Source organism: Vicia villosa, linkage group LG3, assembly GCF_029867415.1.
Source record: "Vicia villosa cultivar HV-30 ecotype Madison, WI linkage group LG3, Vvil1.0, whole genome shotgun sequence".
NCBI lineage: Eukaryota > Viridiplantae > Streptophyta > Magnoliopsida > Fabales > Fabaceae > Vicia > Vicia villosa.
Window position 1 is genome coordinate 106934120 of NC_081182.1, and position 21340 is coordinate 106955459.

Consider the following 21340-nt stretch of genomic DNA (forward strand, 5'->3'; position numbering starts at 1 on the left):
GTTGTTTGCAATTTAATTACTCTGATTGTTTATTTAAATATAACGATGGGGAATTGAGGTGTTACAAGAATAAATTAGTAATCTACTTTTAATATAATAAAGTACAATACATATGAAATTCTTTCAATATCCCTCTAATCTTTCAATTTGAGGGTGATAATCGGGGACACAACGGTAATTGGATCTCCTTTATTATTTTAATTAAAAATATATATTCCTTAATCATTGCATACCCTTTCAATTGTCCATTTTATTTTCCATCATTAATACTAACGTGAGGAAAGGTATTGGAATTGTGCAAATCTTCTTGGTTACAGCAAAACCAATTCAACACTTTTTCAATTTTTACACGTTTCTTCATTCCAATACACACATTTTTCATCTCTTTCCCTCTCCCTCTCTCTCTCTCAGACAAAACTTAACCCTTCTTTCTTTCTTTCTTTCTTTCTTCCATTTTCACTCCTCTCTCTTTTTCCTTCAAACCCTTGAACCACCGCCTGTTTACGGCCACCACACATCCGCCAACACTGTCACTCCGCTGCGCGGGACCAAACAACAACCACCACTTTCAGATTATACGCGATTATTTCTCTTTTCCTTTCACTCTATTGATTTCAGGGTTTGTGCTTCTAATCCTCATTGTTTTGATTTTCGATTTTAGGTTTTGCCATCAAAAAACATGTCTTATTGCTTATTTCTGACCACTGTGAATCGTATCCCTTGCAAGCTTATTATAAGGTATGTTTCTATCATGGTTTGTAACGACTTGATTTCGTTTTTACATTTTGCATCATTTTTTGTTCATTTTTGTTGTTTCTCTGTGTGATGTAGAGTATTTGAAAGAAGAAAACACTCAGATCCTGCAACAACAAACAAATTACATGAGTTTCAATTTTTCAATCTCTTCTTATTGTTGATTTAAGGGTATCTCATCACATACCTTACTGATTTTTCAATTTCTTATTATTTATTTTTATTTTTCTATTTCATTATTTAATTGTTCTTCCATTTTTGTAGTTGTCTTTGGCTCTACTGTGAAATTTCTCCATCTTTGGCTCCACAAATTTAGTTTGTGAAAATATTATAGATGTATGCTTGAAAATTGATATGAAGAGAAAGCAAATTAAAAGATATCTCATTCATGTTTTTTAACTTCATAGATTGCAATCATGGTGTTTGGAACAAACTTCATAGGTAAAGCAAATTGGAAGCCCTTACTTTCGGTAAAGCCTTTCCATCATTGGTGTTTATTTGTCTTAAATATCTTAACCACTTTTGTATTTGTCTAAAAACTTCATCTAACTTGGCTACACAAGAAGGTCCCTATGTGACATATATTGGCATCCCTTAAAGTAATGACATAATACATGAATGAACAAGAAGTGATTTTGGATATGGCTTCACTACAAACTTTTTGATTTTTTTCCTTACCTTTTCTTTTCCAGGTCAACAAAATGATGCAAACACTCTAACATTTTCTCAATATGATGCAATTGTTGCTGAACCTGAACAAGAACCAAAATCATATGGAAACTCACCACTTCCCTTAGCTGTAGATAGAACAAGAAGAAAAGATCCTTTAGATGGCTTCATTGTATACACTAATGAATGGAATATAAGTGACCACCATTATTGTGTTGTAAGTAACTTCATTCAACCCTTACTCTTTTTGTTCTTTTTTAGTTTCATGTTTTGTAGTATGAACATAGTTAGGTTTTTTTAAAGTGATTTTGGTTTTCTTCACTCAAACTTGAACTTTTTTATATTTGGTCTTATGTTGAACAAACTTGAACTCTTTGAAACTTCAATTAAGTTCTTTCTCCATTCATTTGTTCATAAATATTGAAATATCTAAGTCCTTCTAATTTACTTTAGCATAGTTAATCTTAACCTTTTTGGACCCTCACTAACACACCTCAATTTGAATATTTATATATCATACTTCAACTAATATATATATGTTTGTGCCAACCATCTATAAGTTTTGATTTTCAATACTCCTACTTCATTCCGTTGTCAAACTAAAAATGTTATATTTGCAGTTCTTTTTGGCACTGAGTTGAATTACATGAGCTGAACTTAAGAATATTTGAAGTTCTTTTTGCCACATTTAGTAAATCCTTTCAAATCTTTTCAAAGTATTTTTATATATTTAAATGATTATGGAGACCAGAATTTTAATTCAAATTCAAAAATTTTGATTCAGAATGTTTTTTATATGTTACTTTATTGATTGTGTTTTGAGTTTGTTTTATTGGTTTTTGTTGAAGGGGATTTGAAGAAAATGTTGTCAGGACCAATTGGATTACATAATCAAGATCAAAAGTTGTTTTACAAAGACAAATAAAGAGATTCAAAGGCTTTTTTTGACATAGTTGGTGTAAAGAGATTCCAATTAAATTAAGCTTGATGCGACTATTGACAATATATTTACCACTTGAAGGACATCTTGCAGAATGTAGTTTGTTGCTGTTAGTTAAATCCTTTCCCTTTATCAAAGTACACAAATATTTGGAAAAGTAAGCTGAAGATGGTTTAACTATATTAAAAATAATATATGCGGTTGGTTTACACTATAAACTATGTTAAAAATGTATTTCGTTTAATGTATTTAACAACTGCAGTTGAGATACTTTCATTTCATGCAGCATGTTGTTTTAATTTTAACTAAAAAATTATAAGAATCCTAATTGAATACTTAGGTAAAGTAATGCAACTGCTGCAACACCACAATGAAAAAATGATACATATATTTGGTCACCCTTTCTCTTAGCAACACTTTAAAATTGCTCTTTCTTTTTAAATAAAATAAGAAATTGCTTCTTCTTAGCCAAGATATCAACAACCAATTATTTGGTCACCCTTTCTTTTAGCATCAACATACACTTTTATTTGTGATTAAGTTTCATAAAACTTTTAATACCACTACAATAGGAAGGAAAATTATAGTAATAAGCTAAAATTAAAACAATAGTTATATATATATATATATATATATATATATATATATATATATATATATATATATATATATATATATATATATATATATATATATATATATATATATATATTTATATTAATCCGTCCAATTTGAGTTTAACTACATAAACTTACTTTTGATTCTATATATTATAGAAATAAAAAATTGTATTTCTTATAAAAAATCAAAACATATACGTTTTTTTCTTATCCGTGTGTATAAGCAATCTTCATTTCCCGTGCTTTCACTATTTTTCTTCTACTTCATTATTTTTTATTTCAATTTTCAACTCCATCTTTTCTCCACAATCAATTCATTGTAACCTGCACTTAATTATTTTTATAGTAATTTAAATTAACTTATGATTTTTTATAGGATCACTATAAATAATGGTTAATTGGATTTATCATTCTCTTTAATATATTTTTTTTATAAATGATGTTTTATCAAAATTTATATCATTAAAATAATATTTTATGATCATTATGGATTTATATCATTAAATCATTGATCACAAAAAATTTATATCATTAATTTATACCATTAAAATATGTCATACGATCACTTTGAATTTGGTAGTATATTTATCAACATTCATTTTTTATTATTCTGTTTATCTCATAAAAAATGTCATATTTTGTATCATACAGTTCATCTGTAAATGAGCACCTTTTGTTGGTTGGATTTATCAGAAAAGTAGTTTTGCTTTTATTTTTATTGTACTAAAAAATATTAATACTTTTTATTTTTTAGAAGGTTTTAGTATTATTTTGTGCCTTTTATATTTATTTATTGTTTCATTCCATATATGGTAACCTTTCAACTATCCATTTTTTTCCATCATTATTACACGCCAAAAACTTTTTTTGGAATTGTGCAATCTTCTTTGGAATACTGCAAAACCTCTTCCACGCTTCTTCTATATAATTATAACTATACATGATGTGATATCTAATGGTTTATTAAAAAATATTACAATGCAGACATCTAAATTGTGTTCATATGATAGATGTTTTTTTAATCTTATTATAAAAAAATTTAAATTTAAATAAATTACTTTTTTATAATTATATATATATATATATATATATATATATATATATATATATATATATATATATATATATATATATATATATTTCTAAAATTTAAGAGATTCAAAAATTTTAAGATTATAAAATCGTATCATTTGAATCATTAAAAATGTGTAAAATCAGATTAAATAATAATAAATATTCTAAATTTTTCTACCAATTTATTTTTAAAATTGAAAAAATCAAATGAATCAATAATAAATCTCCATATAAATATATAAAAAAATTTATGTGTGTTTATATTAAGGGATAATAGTGCATATTTTAAAACCGTATTCTTAATTCTAAAATAATTATCTTATTTGTGAAAGTATCTCTTCACATTTGAATTGGTCCCTTAAACTGACTTATCCCATAATTTATATTTTAAAATAATTCATTTAACATTATTATTATTTTTTATAAGATAATGAATTAATTATTGAATATTTACTGTCATGATGTTTTGCCCAATTTATTATCTCAAAATACTCCTTTTGTAGTCTAATTTGTTAATATCTTTCGTTTTTAATTGTCCAATCTTGGGTAATAATGATAAAATTAAATTGCATAAGAAAATAGGTTGCAATAAATTCTTCTTTTTTCATTGCAAGTTATTCCACCCAGCCATTATCTATAGTAATGATGGCTATTCATAATAATGATGGCCTATAGCATGCATGTGTCACTAGCGTGTAGTAAACTTTTCATACAATGTTTAACTCTTGGTTTTTCTTCCCATTAAATAAAACTATTTCTTTGTTTATTTTATTTTATATAAAAAACTTCTCTAAATATAATTTGAGTTGAGTATGTGGGGTAAACCGCCCTGTTTAACTCGGTCCACGTAAATCCATAAATTTTTATATAACTCTAAGTAGATTAAATTAATATTTATATGACAATTATAATTTCAAATGTTTTTTCACTTTAATTTGCGTATCTTTTATATATATTTATTAACAATCGTTATATATTTATTTATTGCTTCATTAATCTAAACTACTAACAATAACACTATATAATTATACTAAATATAGTTTTATGTATAAATATTATTTATTTTTTTATGTTATTTTTTAAAATATATATAATTATACTAAATATAGTTTTATGTATAAATATTATTTATTTTTTATGGGATTAAAAATCTGCATTCCTTCCAACAACTTTATTCTAATTATTATGGTAGATGTCATTTTTAATTTCTCAACGGAATAAAAATGTGCAACAATTATCGTAGCTTTTAAAACAACACCAATTACAATTGGGGATTGCTTTTAAGAACATCAATTTACAAGATATCAATTGTCATTAATTTAAATAATCAATTTACAAGATTTTCTAAGATTGCGTTAATGTTTCTAATCTAATATATTTAATATTTAATATTTTTTAAATATTTTCTTCCTTTATTTCAAATGGATGCATTAATGTTTCTAATCAAATATAATTATTATTAGATTTTCTAAATACTTTTTTCTTTTATATAATCATCCTATTTTGCAATTTTTTATTATTGCTATTTCAAATAAAAATATGACTGGTGTCCAAGATTATAAACGAATAATATGTTCAAACTGATCCAATTAAACAATTATTTTCAATTTTGTGAGATAAATATGTGTTATTAATAACTATATTTACATTTATTTTCTATTAGATAATAAAATCATATAATATTAATAGAATCCATAAATTTACAATAAAGAAGAATTTAAAAATTATAGGCATGCCCGACGGGCCGAACCTATTTTTGTGACGGACCGACAAAATATTTACTTAAATTGAACGAATGTTAGAGATCATATGTTTAATGATTTATGAATCTCTATAGCATATAACTTTTAAATTACTACACAAATTTAACAACATAATATTATTCAATTCATTAAATCTAATCAAATTATTAAATCAATATGAGTAATTCTTTAAATTTTCAATGCAGAGATAAAACTTATATTTTGATTTTATTCAAATTATTTTATAATAATTAATTTTATATTTTGATTTGGTCTCAACAATATGCAAATCATATTTACACTTATTAATATGCAAATCATATTTACACTTATTAATATATAAACTAGCCCATTATTTAAAATATCTTGACTTTTAATTATTATAATTATAATATATTTATTTTGGGAAAGATAGTATATTAATTTTTAATGATGACATTTGTTTTTATATTAAAAAAATCAAATCATTTATATTATATTTGTTATAATAATAAATAGTATATTCATTGATTACTGTAATAGATCTATACATTAGTATTTTCCAACTATTTAAAAAAATGAAAAAAGAGGTACTTTTATTATAAAATAATTATCTAATTTTTAATAAAGACTACGAGAAGTGATTTATTTATATAATTTTTTAATTATAATATTCATTTCAATTACATAAACTTTATTCTCTTTTTTTTTAACTTTTTATTATAATATTCATTTGAATTGAAATATAATTCTTAATGCATATTAATTGTCAGATTTTATTAATATTTTGGACTATTGATTTACCCAATACATTGTTTCACTACTTTTATACAATTAGATTTTACCGTGTGTCATAACAACCGTAAAAAAATAGCACTTATTTTGTATTAAATAGAATGAAATCTTTTTATGTCATATTTTTTTATCTCATTAAACCGTATATGTTTTATTCCATTAATCAGTATATTAATTGTAATTTAATTAATAGTGTATATTAATGATTTATTTCCATATTCTTTCTCAAATTTGTATTAAATTAGAGTTTAACAAATATTTGGATTTGTTTGTCATTTTTTTTGATGTTCTTCCAAGTGATTATTCAAATGGGATGAATTAGATTTTAATTATTTTTCCTTTTTTAGTAATAATAAAATACAACAACTATTGATAATTGGGAAGTTTGAAATATCATATTTAATGAGGCCAATTACAATTGATACACTCATTGTTATTCACGTGAAAAAATTATTAGTAAAAAAAAATTTATAGAAAATTGTAAGAAAATGTCATTGGGAATATGTAGTTTTAGGTGATAATAATTAATCAGTCTTTTTTAGTATTTGCAATTATTACTGTTTTTTAAGAAATTATTCATCTACTGTTATAATAACTACTATCATAATAAAAAAAAATCATATGTCTACCAAAATTAATTTCATTTCCAATTTTAATCCGATTTACATGTCTTCAATTATCTTTTTCATCATTAACTCATATTAACACGCCTATATCTTTAATACTTCACAATATTAAAAAGAATCATTATTTTTTTGATGCTACACATTTTTCGATGAAAAAGTTTTTCAATATCTAAAAGCAATCATTATGCTTAATTAATCATAAAAAAAAAGTAGAATTCAAATATAATATCAATAAACATAACTCTCTACCTTCCATACAATACAAATAAAATAAAAAGTATCTTGACATAATTCAAACCCAAATCGAGAAATCAGAAAAGTATGAAATAATTAAAAAAAAACGTACAAAAAAGATTTTATATAGTATTAAAAAGTAAATGCATACAAACATATTCTCATATTTCCAATGCCTTCATTACCTAAACATGCACTATTATAAGATTGACATTAAAATGTTCATTATTTTTATATCCATAAAAAATAGTTGATATTAATTTTAATTTTAATTTATTCCTTTAATATCCATAAAAATATCAAATATTTCGTACAAAGAGAAAGTTGGTATTGACCCTTTTTTTCTATAAAAATTAATTCAATCAATTACATGTAATTTTTTTAATAATTTTTTAAAACAAAAATATCATATATTTGATAAAAATAATATATGATATTATGACATGATACAACGAAAAATAAAATTGACTTGAAAAAATGTTAGCATTTTTATATTAAAATATTAGTATTTTTTATATTAAAATGTTAGCATTTATACTAAAATATGATACAAATATTTGTTAATACAAAGAAAAAAACGAGTGACAAAAAAATTTCTTATGAAAAACACAAATTTATTATTCTTCTTTATATTTAAAACAATAATTTAATATATCAATTATAAATCATATACTTTATGACGATATTGTATGATGCATGTGAACGCAAGATAAATGACTACTTAATTATTTTATTTATTTTTTCTACTATAGTATATATTTTTAATTAAATTAAATTAATATTTATATGATAATTATAATTTCAAATATTTTTTCTTTTTAATTTGCATATCTTTTATATATATTTATTAATCATCGTTATATATTTATTTATTACTTATATCGACTTAGCGTGACCCGTGCGAACGCACGGGTAAATGATTTCTTAATTATTTTCTTTATTTTTCTACTCAAATATACATTTTTCGACGGGACAAAGCTACTTAATGTGTATATATTTTATTTACATTTTTAACCATCATTATATTATATTTATTTACAACTGTGATAGATAAATGCTTAATTATTTCCTTTATTTTTTATATGTACATATTAACCTATAACTGATATTTTTGGAAAAATAAATCTATTAAATATATTGAAATTTTTATTTAAAATAAGTAAAAAGATTTCAAATCCTTATAATAAGATAGGGGTATGAGTGACAATAAACAAAATTTGGACAAAAAAGTTTGGTACCTGTTACCAAATCAAATAAATATAATCACATATATTATATTTATTTATTATTTATAATATTGTGCAATACGTGCGAACGCACGGGTAGATGACTACTCACGATAGATTATAGCTATATTGTATAATGTGTACGAACGCACGGGTAGATGACTACTTAATTATTTTATTTATTTTTTCTACTAAACTATATATTTCTAACTAGATTAAATTAATATTTATTTGACAATTATAATTTCAATTGTTTTTTATTTTTAATTTGTGTATCTTTTATATATATATATATATATATATATATATATATATATATATATATATATATATATATATATATATATATATATATATATATATATATATATATATATATTTATTAACCATCGTTATATATTTATTTATTGTTTATATCGACTTTACGTGACCCGTGCGGGCGCACGGGTCCTTTACTAGTGGATTAAAAATTGAATGCTAAATAAAAGAAAACATAAATACATATATACTTACACATTAAGAAATGCTGTTAAATAACAAATTGTATTCATATCGTTTAACTTATTTTGAACATAAACTTGAATATCCCTTGCTTGATGCCCTAGTTATTGAATATTGTAAAGGTCTAAATATCCCTACAAAGTACAAACTAGGCTTAATTGTTTCGATATAAAGATGATGGTAGTATACCTAGAAATGTTAAAACAAACGTTAAAGTTTAAAGTGAGACATGGCATAAAAATGTATTGAGAACAATAAATAGAAATTGACGTTACTTTAAAAATATATTAGTCCATCCATTCCGTACCCACACCAAATCTCTAATACATTTCGCTGAAAGTCAAAAAAATTGTACATGCTCTAGATCATGCTCTAAATGTATATTGACGTGATTTTTATGATTCATGATCGAGTGTGTTAATTTTTTAATTCATCTAGTTTAGGGGACTTTTCATTGTTGTCACGGGAAACAAAAACTATCTTTTATGCTTAATACCATAATATATTTTTCAGAGCATTGTTTGGGATTTGTATTTTGTTGGGAGATTAAACCCAATGATGTCAATTTCTGCATTATAAAAGCATCAAATATGCACAAATTAAAACCATAAACAGGAGCTACCACAATCAACAATGAAGATGAAAGATCATCTTTGTATTCTAGGAGAATGAAAGTTGGTGTTATTTTATCTTCCAAGGAGCATCTTGAGATATAATTTCTAATGATGAAGGTAAATCTCTGTATATTCCCTTGATTGCAACTCTTCTTCCCATGAATATGTCACAAATTCAAGCCATGGATCCAAATGCAGATGCTAATTGAGTAGCCAATTTAGGACCTTTAAGTAGTTAGTCCGAGCTTGAAGAATTAATCTTGCATATGGATTTCTTAATGGCTCTAAATTTTTACTCTCTTATGTCATAGGTTGCTCAATTAGCAAGAATGAGACGATTCAATCAAAGAGTTAAGACCAGCTAACCTGAAGGTTCAAAAGAGCATAGAGAAGGGCCTACAGATGCTGGGTAGGCTGTAAGAGGTATGCATGGGTGGAGTGCTCATGCACAATAATCTAACTTCCTGATGGCGAGTTGAGGACTAAGGTCTTCTAGCCATTGTAGGTGTCTTATTTGTCCACTAAATTATAATGTTTTAACTTCCATAATTTGTTTTTTTACGCTTAAACCGTCTTATGATATAAAAGACTGTAAATGTGTATTGGGGTTGTTTGTTTTGTGTGCGGTCAACATAAACCACCATTTTAAACATTGTGGTAGTGAAAATAACAATATAAATATCTTTTATTTTTGTGTGAGTGTGTGGTCTAGCGATGAAGATTTGGGTTTTGATAGGGGTGGCCCTGAGCATGGCCCCCATAATTTTAGGGCATCAAATTTTTTGTTTTTTACCCCTATATATATCAAAAGAAAAATTTTTATAATAAAAAAACTTGTTATAATTTTTTTTAAAAAAATATTGGCTAACAAAATTATAGGGGCACTATAAAATCTAATAAAAAATGTAATTTCCCATAAGTAGAATATATAGTAGAACACAATCAATTAAGGGGACAATTTCTCTACCCATCACAAAAAGTTAGGTAGTGAACATTCTACCAATCACATTGCATCATTTAATTTTATCTTATTTAATTAATTATTAAATAGTACATTTTTTGGTTGTTTCCAAAACATTTTACACAAAAGATAACACTATCCAACTTTTTGTGTTGGGTAGATAAGAATTCACCATCAATTAATTCCCCTAAAATAAAATCAATTAATATATCCATAATTTTAGCAACTAAAGAATTTAATTGAGACACTAACACTAAAATTAAAATAATGATATAGAGAATATTTTATATTATTGATAATGTTATTTGATAGGTTAGAAATCTTCTAACCGTGTCAAATTTGGATTAAGTTGTTGATCTTGATGGTGAAATTTATGTTTGAAGAATTGAAAGTTATTAGAGAAGTTTTAACAGTTGAATCAAAATCAAGCTATATGATATTGAGTTTTTTTAAAGACTTTTAATTGTTTTCGTAATGCATGCATAGCTTATAGAATAATATTGACTATTTCTATTAGTGTTGCATCTGTTGAAAGAAGTTTTTCTATATTAAAATTATTAAAATCTTATTTTCGATCTATTATATCACAAGATAGATTAAATAGTATTGCGTTGATTTCAATTGAAAATAATATTTTGAAGAACCTTGATTGTGACCAAATTATTAATGATTTTGCAACAAAAAATGCCAAGAGAATGATGTTTAAATAATTTTAAAGGTTTGGTCAATTTTTTATCGGAAAAAAGATTAGATCAAGAAGAAGAATAAGAAAAAGAGGAATAAGAAAAAGAAGAAGAAGAATAACTCCATTTATAGTGGTTTATGTTTTGATGTACTATAAATATTGATTCAAAGATCCATACTTGTATTTTTTTTGCACAATGTCAAATGAAAATGTGTTTTTTATCCAACTATTTCTTTTATCTTTATGTATTTATTGTTAAAAAAATATAGGGGCACCACTCTTTTGATTCTCCTAAGGCACCCAAATTTAAAGGATCGGTCTTGGGTTTTAGAGTGTGCTCTTCTCAAAATCTCATGTTTAGATGTATTATTGGGTCTTTCATTCTTAACTATTATATTTTTGGGATTAACATATACTAAAATCAAAGTTTATATATTCAATATATTTTGTTAATTTATACCACTGTAAATAAATTTATATATCTCTAAATTATATATAAATGAATATCTCATTGTATCATTCATAATAAAAAAGCAAGATGAGAACTTTGGCAAGTTTGCCAAGTGTCACTCTCTTATGCATTCTCACATTTTATTTCCATTCTATTTATAGTAATTTCTATTACTTTTTATATTTTAACATTTTATTTTTTATTTTTTAGTTATATTTATTTGTATGATTATTTAGTTTTGGGAATCTAAAAGGTCCCCACTTTCCTCTTCCTACGCAAAACAAACTGACATTCATTTTTCTACTTTACCCATTCAAATTCCATACCATTCTTCTAATCAAATTCTTCTCTCATAGCAATTAATTTTTCCGATTTCCAATTCATCATTCGTGGAATTAGCAGTCTTCTTCATCGACTACAAAGAGCATCAAAATTCATTTTTCTTTCTTATTCTCTCTCTATCTCACGCCACTCTCCCTTCTTTTTCTTTTTAGTTTCAAACAAAAACAAAGCTGATGATGACGATGTAAAGAGGAGGCCGCGAACTGAAAAAGGGTTGAGGAGAAGGCGTTGCAGGATTGAAGATTGAGAGGTTGTGGTCACGGTGGCGGTGAAGTAGACGGGTGAGGGAGGAGAAGCAAGTCATGCCGTTGCAAACTGAAGAGAATTCTGTCACGGCACAATATTAATAACCCTAAGCTAAATCAAGTAACACTATTCCTCTCTTTTAAATTTCCTTTTTTTAAAATTGTTTTACCTTCTTTATTCGTTAAATAAATCATAGAATTCGCAATCGATGATTCTGTTAATCTGAATGGGTGACACAATTTCATTTTTTTAATTCTCTTTCCCCCCACGGAATTTCAGAATCTGAAGGTCTCAAGTGAAATTAAGCATGGAGATGTGTTCATGAGTAACTCAGGATCATTCATGGATATTCAATTTGCAAGAAACACAAAGAAAATGGGTAAATTGCATTGAAGCTCAAGATGAACGTAAGCCCTTATTTCTGAATGAAATGGTGACAAGCAAAGGAATGAGTAAACAGACATGGGAGAATGTTCAGCTTAAAGAAGTCTATAGACCGGTATCAAGAGTTCTCAGAAAATCAGACTTATGATTCCCGGAGGTTAGCAATCTCAGTTCCTCTGATTTTTTGTGTGTTCAATATTCTGGATTTGTCTGTCTAACTGTAAAAAAATTTAAAGATGAACATATAATAGGGTCTCAACCTCAATGGTCAATGACTTTTGTTCTCTTTTGTGAATGATACAGATTTTATGTCAAATGTGTATCATAAATGTTGGCACTGGGTTTATGATGTTGTGGGGCAGAGTGAAATCTTTTCTTGATCCCAAAACAAGTATTGGAATTTGAGCACTAACGTAAAACAAGGAGAAATGAGTTTCGAGCATATGCAAAAATGATAGAGACAAAGATGACGTTAAACATACATGTTGAAGACCTTGACAATTTCGATTTGGATTTTTGTTGCAGGTTTTTTATTTAGGTTTATGATTTTGGTATCTCTCTGTCGACGGGAAATGGCAGGAACAACAATTTTGCCACTTGAACATTCATGAGTATCAGGTTTCTCTTGATTCATTTCCAAGGTATTCTTCTTATATAGTTGTACTAACAATCAAGGGGCAATTATTATTAGTGGAATTTTTTAGTTTGATATTTTAATGACCATCACATCTACTTACGTTTTCCTAATGCAGGTTGGATTTCTTTACTAATGAAATATAATCATGTGTTTTTAAAATGCACTTTTCAATTGATGATTTGATAAAAAAAATTAATATTACACTATGTTTATGAGATTAATTTGTATGAATTAATGGTGTAAAACTCTTTTACACATGCATATAATCAAATCACATCATGACGCCACTTTGTTATGTTGGTTTTTAAAATATTGACACGATGAAATGCAATTGGATGCACATATCAAAACGTTTTAAAGTGGTTGTGCTTACAAATTAAATTATATTTTTATTCCTGTTTCCGTAACATAAGTTTGGTTGGGAGTCAATATGGTTTATATTGTCTTAATGCCAATTCTATTGTATGCAGATTGTTAATCTTCACTATAGGCTTAGCAAGGCTCAAATGAAATCCAGGCCAAGTGTTTTATGGTGTTACAAGTACAAGCTTTAACCGAGCAGGTTTATCATTGTTTTGAGTTTTATCAATTTCAAGATTATTCATCTTCGTTATCGATCCGTATCAAAGAACTATGTCCCAGCTCATTGCCAAGACCTAATGGCCAGCCTGCCTGAGTAATGTTGTTTGTTTGTTTGTCCAGTGCTGGAACTTGTCCTTTTGCTTGCATATTTGCTCAAATTCACATTGCTTTCTGACTTTTTATTCCTAAAACTATAAAAAGTGTTGTGTATATTGACAAATAGCAAATTTGTATGTGGATCTTGTGATTGCACCAAATTACTCATATCTTGATTGCACCAAATTACTCACATCTTAAAAGAAAGTGTTCTTGATACCATTTTGCAATTGTTATGTGTAGGTTGAGGTTTGGTTTCAAGAAGGAAGAGCCGTAAACATCCACATGTTTTGTGCCCATAAACCTGGTCTGTTACTCTCAACCAGGAACGCTTTGGATAGCCTTGGATTAGACATTCAGCAAGGTGTTATAAGTTGTTTCAATGGATTTGCTATGGACATTTTCAAAGACGAGGTAAATAAATGGTTCTGTTTTCTCATAGAAAGTATATATGTAATAATCATGAGTTGATCTATTTAACAAATATGTATATAGTAGCAGAACTGTTTTTGGTGCCGATTCAGTAAGGTGTTTTAAGCTGCTTCAATGGATTGAGCTTGCTTATTTGTTTTAGATTTTATAAACTTGCTTATTTGTTTTAGATTTGTTCACCCATTATATTTTTATTTTATCTATGACTCAACACTTCCTAAAAAATTATTTATACGCAACACTTCCTAAAAAATTATTTGTGATTCATCTTTGTTTTTATTGATAGGAATGAAAAATTATTCAACAATCCATCTTTGTGGATATATAGGTTTGGTTTATCATCATTTTTTCCCAATAAAAAATCTACTCAAATTGTTGGTTTTGCTTTCAACTAACTAAATTTGTGGATATCTAACAGGACTATGCATTTCTAAAGCTATTTTTTAGTTAATATATCAAGCATTCAAGTTGGTTCTTGTGCGCACATGAATGAACTAGAGCTTGGTGAAAGATTGTACTCCTATAAGATAAACAAAATTGGTGAGTGGTCTTCCTTCACTACATTGATTTATTTTATCCTGCTACTGAAATTACCGACATGTGTGTTATCGCAAGAGTACGAGGACTCTTCTTGGGGAATTGTCAGATGAGCTTTTCCAGTTTGGTTAGAGCAATAATTTGGGTCTGGAGATATGGATTATTGAGAAGGAGACAGGAGCCGGTCCATCCATTTAATGGTTCAGTTTTGCTTATTTCTTTCATCTTACAACATTCACTCGGGTTACTAATATTCAAATTCTTTGATTCTGCTTTTTCAGTATTGACTGTTACATATAGTTTTATTTCCTTATGCAAATTTAGAAACAATGTCTTTATTTCCTGCTATAGCAGCATTGAGTTTTAATATTTTTCAATGTCTTTGATTATGGTTAAGATTTGAAAATGGAGTCAAATTTGCAAGTTGGAGAGATGTTTCAACTGATGTAGAAAGAGTGTTGCAGTACTCAGACGTGTTACAACAGCCATATGTCCATTTGAAACACCAAAATAGAAACATGAAAAAAAAACTAACATGAAAGAAGAATATTCTCTATACTAAAGCTGCATATTCATTTTGTAATTTTGTATTTTATTTAAATTCAACATTTGTTGTTTTTTTTTTCTTTCAAAAGATTAAAAATAAATGATTACTAAGATTTTATTTTGAAGTTGAAAATGATGGTAAATGTAGTGATAAGTTAAATTATAAAAAATTAATTGAGTTTTCACATTTTAAAGATTATTTATATACACTAATCCAGATAACTTTCAATTATCGTGATTTAACTTTCAATGGAATAGGAAAACAATCTCTATAATTGTTCTATAGACTACTTTAAAAATGAAGTAATTAGTTACTTGGAACTACCAATGAATATAATAAAATGTTCTATCTCACGGGTTACTTGAGAAGTAAATTTTTTATTTTTAAATGTCAAATTTTTCTTTTTTTTTTCTTAATTATTTAATGCAATTTAATTTATATGATCATTGGTTATTTTATAATTAAATAATTTATTTTAACCTTATATGTATATCTAAATATATTTTATAGTGTATAAAATAATCATTTGTAAATCTTACTAGCTGAATTTAATTATTCTGACGAGTCATTATCACCACACTATCTTTTTTTATTTATTTTAACCAATCAACTATTTGTATATATTTATAGTTATTAGTGATATTTATAAATATTGATAATGGTTAAACATATTGAATTTATCATATTGGTGATTTACTACATATTTATTATCAAATATTTGGTGTTGTTAGTAATTTTATAATAGAGTATATTTTTTTAAAATTATGTTGTTTTAGTATAAAATAAATATATTATTTGTAAAAGACCTAAAAAGTGCAAATGAGTTTAAGTTATAAACTAAAGACGAATTAATATTTTATGTTGTATTTTAATATGAAAAAAAAATACCATAGGTTTATAAATGGTGAAATTCAATTTGAAAATGACAATATCATTTTGTTTCTATGAAAATTGATTTAGTCAATTAAGTATGATTTATTTTATTAATTTAAAATTAATTATTTAATTGAAATATTAGGTATACAATTATTCATTTATTTTTGTAGTTAGAACAAAAGTTTAATTTTAAATTTAGATCAATTGTAATTTTTTTTATAACTCATTACCATACATCCTATATCATTTTTTCTTTCAAAATTTCAACAATAAAAAAACTAACTCTAAGATACATGCACACACAAATCAAAATTTATTAACATAAAAATAGAAAATATTGTGGGGGGTTTTAGTTGTGATTTTGTGGGTTTTTTTTGTTGAGATTTGATTTGATTTTCAATTTGGTTTTGGAATGATGGAGATTTGAATAGAATTTGATTTAACCTATGTTCTATCTAATAATATAATTTTAATGAGAAACACTAATTTTTACATTGATTTCCTAATATATTGGTTTTCAAAAACACAACCGTTACAAAATAAATTCAACAAAGAACATGAGACAATTATGATGTATGGAAAACACAATTTTCTTATAAAAAAAACTCAAAATTGTCATTATTTTTATTTAATTTATTTAATTATGTATTAAATATTTATAAGAAAGATAGATAAATTCATACTATATTTTTGCATTTATAAATTTATAATATATGAAGTTTATATTCATATCATAATTTTTTCAACTTACTTATCACATTTCATTACTCAAAATCTTTTTCTTTTAAATTTTTCAACAATTTTATTTGTCCAAGATTTGTTAGAGATTCCTTATAAAACTTAACTGTGTTTAAATTTATTCTCTATTAGATGATAAAATCATATAATATCAATAGAATCCATAAAGAAGAATATAAAAATTATAGGCATACCCGACGGGCCGAACCTATTTTTTTGGCAGCCCGACAAAATATTTACTTAAATTGAACGCATTCAATTTATTCAATCTAATTAAATTATTAAATCAATATATTTTTTTGGTATTTTTTATTTAGTTAAATTAACTTTTTTATGTATACTATTAATAAGAATGACATTTTATCTATACAACAGTAACTTACTATAAGTAAAATTTCTAAATTATAAGTATTTTTAAAATATTATTTTTACTTGACATATAAAAAAATATTATTCTTATTTAGAAAATATTTAACCCGTGCCTCGCACGGGTCTAAGTACTAGTATCTCGTTAATTTATATATTCAATATATTAATGAATTTGAATCCGCTGATAAAAAATTCAATAATTCATTTATAAAATTAATAAGATTTTAGAACTTATAGTTTATTCCAAATAAAAAATTGAATATTCTTATTATTCCTATTGCTCATTTTATATTCACGGGTTTACAATGATGAAAAGAATTTAAAATTTTTATATTGAAGAAAAAAGAGAAACAAATTTTATACCATAAAATTTCAAAATATTATAGGGTAATAATAATAAGACAAACTTGAGCTTGAGAATAAAGTTTTTAAAAATTTAACTAAGAATTTAAAACATATACCACTAGTACAAAAAGATCAATATAATTTTAAAATTTACACCCAATATACGAAAAACGGGTGTAAATTAAAAATGCGGTGGCAATTTTGTAAATAATATATCATTTTAAATATTATCAGGTGATAATTTACACCCTATTTTCTAAAAACGGGTTTAAATTAAAAATATTATTATAATCAAAGTTCAATTACTCCCTTTAAACAAAAAATGGGTGTAAATTTATATAAAAAAAAATTGTTCAAATTTATAACTCAAAATATATAATCTATATAGCATTTTAATAAATAATTTAAATATTATTAATAAATTAATGAATGAATATTAATGGATCTAAATTTATTAGGCGAATAAAATAGTTTAAACATTATACAAAAACTTTTTATTAGGTGAAACATTATACTTTAAACATAATTCTTTAAATTTATTAATATAATAAAATACTTTCTCTATTTTTTATTCAACTCTTTTACGAACTCATTTTCAACTATTTCAGAAAACCCGTTTTTAATCTAACTCTGTTCCATTCATGCATTTCGCGCGCTGCTTCAGGCCATGGCAATTTCGGAATTCAGCGAGTTTGATTGGAAAAGAGGTTGATTTCGGATTTCTGCGAAGTTTGATTTCTCTAAACCACACTACAATACCCTTGCAGTGACGACACCGTTTCCTCACTGAAAAACGAAGATCTCTTCTTCGCTCACTCTCCTTTCACCAAAACGTTTACGACAACGAAGCTGAGGGGAAACTATTGCAGTGACGACAACGAAGCTGAGAAGAAATTATTGCAGTGACGACACCGAAGCTGAGAGGAAACCATTTCACAGTGACGAAAACGAAGCTTAAAATCTGGTATCGATCTCGATTCCATTCTCAATTTTCTACGGCTGATCTATGGCTGTTAACGATCATGCATATTCAATTTACACAGCGAAGTTAGGGTTTAATTGATTTGTATTCATTTGCAGATAACTGAATCGTGATCATGTGGGGGAGATTTTCCTTTTCCTCTCTCCTTGTTAAAGATTCTACGCACGCCACATGTTTGTTACTTTGCTGGTTTTGTCATCTTTCTCACCAGTTTGGAAGCATAGTTAATGTCCATGAACTTGATGAATATGCTAGTATGAGAATGGTTTAGTATTGAATCTCATACATGTTTCCATTTCACCGATTCAAGATACTGTTATTCTTTATCTGCAGGTTCATGCTTTGTAAGATTGGATAATATTTTGTTAAACAATAAAAGTGGAGATTAGTAAGGTTTATTTTAACATGAACATTGTTTGGTACCATTTCACAATACTCATGGCTCTTACTTCACTTCCCCTGTGCATTACTGTAGTTTCTTGTTTATGTCATACCTCCAGGTTCCGACATTGCTTTATATATGTATTGGAAATATGCTGTAAGACCAGACCCAAAATTTCAACTAATTACTTTATGATGCTTTTTTAAACTTCTTTCAGTTTGCTTTTCTGTTTCTATTGATGATTCTCCGGAGTCCATTTGTTACCTCATATTCTTATAAATATACGCACGATATTAGAGTTGTCTGAATATGAATAAATCAGCTTAATATTATATAATTGTAATGTATCCTATTTCGTTTCATCAAGCAGGAAATTGACAAGAAGATACTATCATTGGGTTATAGTGAACTGAATGCAGAAATCATATCTGTGGATGCACAAGAGTCCTTTGGTGGTGGAGTCTGAAGGATAGAAAAACACTTAGAAAGGGGGGGGGTTTGAATAAGTGTAGCTTTAAAAACTTGACAGATAAAAATAAATTGCACAGTTATTTTTATCCTGGTTCGTTGTTAACTAAACTACTCCAGTCCACCCCCGCAGAGATGATTTACCTCAACTGAGGATTTAATCCACTAATCGCACGGATTACAATGGTTCTCCACTTAGTCAGCAACTAAGTCTTCCAGAGTCTTCTGATCACACACTGATCACTCCAGGAACAACTGCTTAGATACCCTCTAAGACTTTTCTAGAGTCTACTGATCCACACGATCACTCTAGTTACAACTGCTTAGTTCACTCCTAAGACTTCCTAGAGTATTCTGATCCACACGACCACTCTAGTTCCTTACAACTTAATGTAATCAATTCTAAGAGTATTACAATTGCTTCTTAAAAGCGATAATCACAAACTGTGATATTTCTCTTAACGTTTAAGCTTAATCTCACTAATATATTACAACAGCAATGTAGTGAGCTTTGATGAAGATGAAGATTCTGAGCTTTGATTTGAACAGAGTTTAAGCAAGTTAATTTGAGTTGTTTTGGTGCGGAATCGTTTACCTTGCTTCTCATCAGAACTTCATATTTATAGGCGTTGGAGAAGATGACCGTTGAGTGCATTTAATGCTTTGCGTGTTCCGTATAGCATCGCATTTAATGTTATACGCTTTTGTCAACTACCTCGAGCCTTGTTCACGCTGTGTCTACTGACGTAGCCTAGAATAGCTTTTAACGTTCCTTTTGTCAGTTAGCGTAGCTTGCCACTTGTACTTTCTTCTGATCTGATGTTTGTGAATACAACGTTTGAATATCATCAGAGTCAAACAGCTTGGTGCATAGCATCTTCTGATCTTCTGACCTTGAAGTGCTTCTGAGCGTGATACCATCAGAACTTCAGTGCTTCTGTTCTCTTGTTCTTCTGATGCTTCCATAGACCCATGTTCTGATTCTGCTTCGACCATCTTCTGATGTCTTGCCAGACCATGTTCTGATGTTGCATGCTGAACCCTTTGAGACAAAGCTTCTGAGCGCTGAATTATGCGTACTCTTTATATATTTCCTGAAAAGGAAATTGCATTGGATTAGAGTACCATATTATCTTAAGCAAAATTCATATTATTGTTATCATCAAAACTAAGATAATTGATCAGAACAAATCTTGTTCTAACAGAGTCATTGTCTTGGTGACTGGGTTTATGACAGGAAAGGATGACATTAAGCAGAAATTTACTCAGTGTTTCTTCCTTGCTCCTCAAGAGAAAGGCTACTTTGTTTTGAATGATGTTTTCAGATATGTTGATGAAAATGAAATCAAAGAGCCTGATCATGTAGTTGAATCACCTGCTTCTACTGACAATATGTATTGATGTATTTATTGCCTTTTGACAGCTGAGGGCTATTCAATTTATGTGAAAGGGCTGCCTGGAAATGCTACGATTGCACTTCTCGAGAATGAGTTCAAGAAGTTTGGCC

The 21340-nt window shown here is 26.8% G+C and overlaps 1 long non-coding RNA gene across 2 annotated transcripts; it reads left to right on the forward strand.

The window, feature by feature from the left end:
* The first annotated feature begins 255 nt into the window (after positions 1 to 255).
* On the forward strand, positions 256 to 2641 carry LOC131656504 (uncharacterized). 2 transcript variants are annotated; one of them, XR_009300132.1, is made up of 5 exons: positions 256 to 738; positions 832 to 924; positions 1018 to 1194; positions 1446 to 1639; positions 2271 to 2641. It is a non-coding gene; the product is annotated as an uncharacterized LOC131656504 (long non-coding RNA). The 2 variants fall into 2 exon arrangements; XR_009300131.1 differs by having other exon boundaries at positions 263 to 738; positions 1161 to 1194; positions 2271 to 2635.
* Positions 2642 to 21340: the final 18699 nt, after the last annotated feature.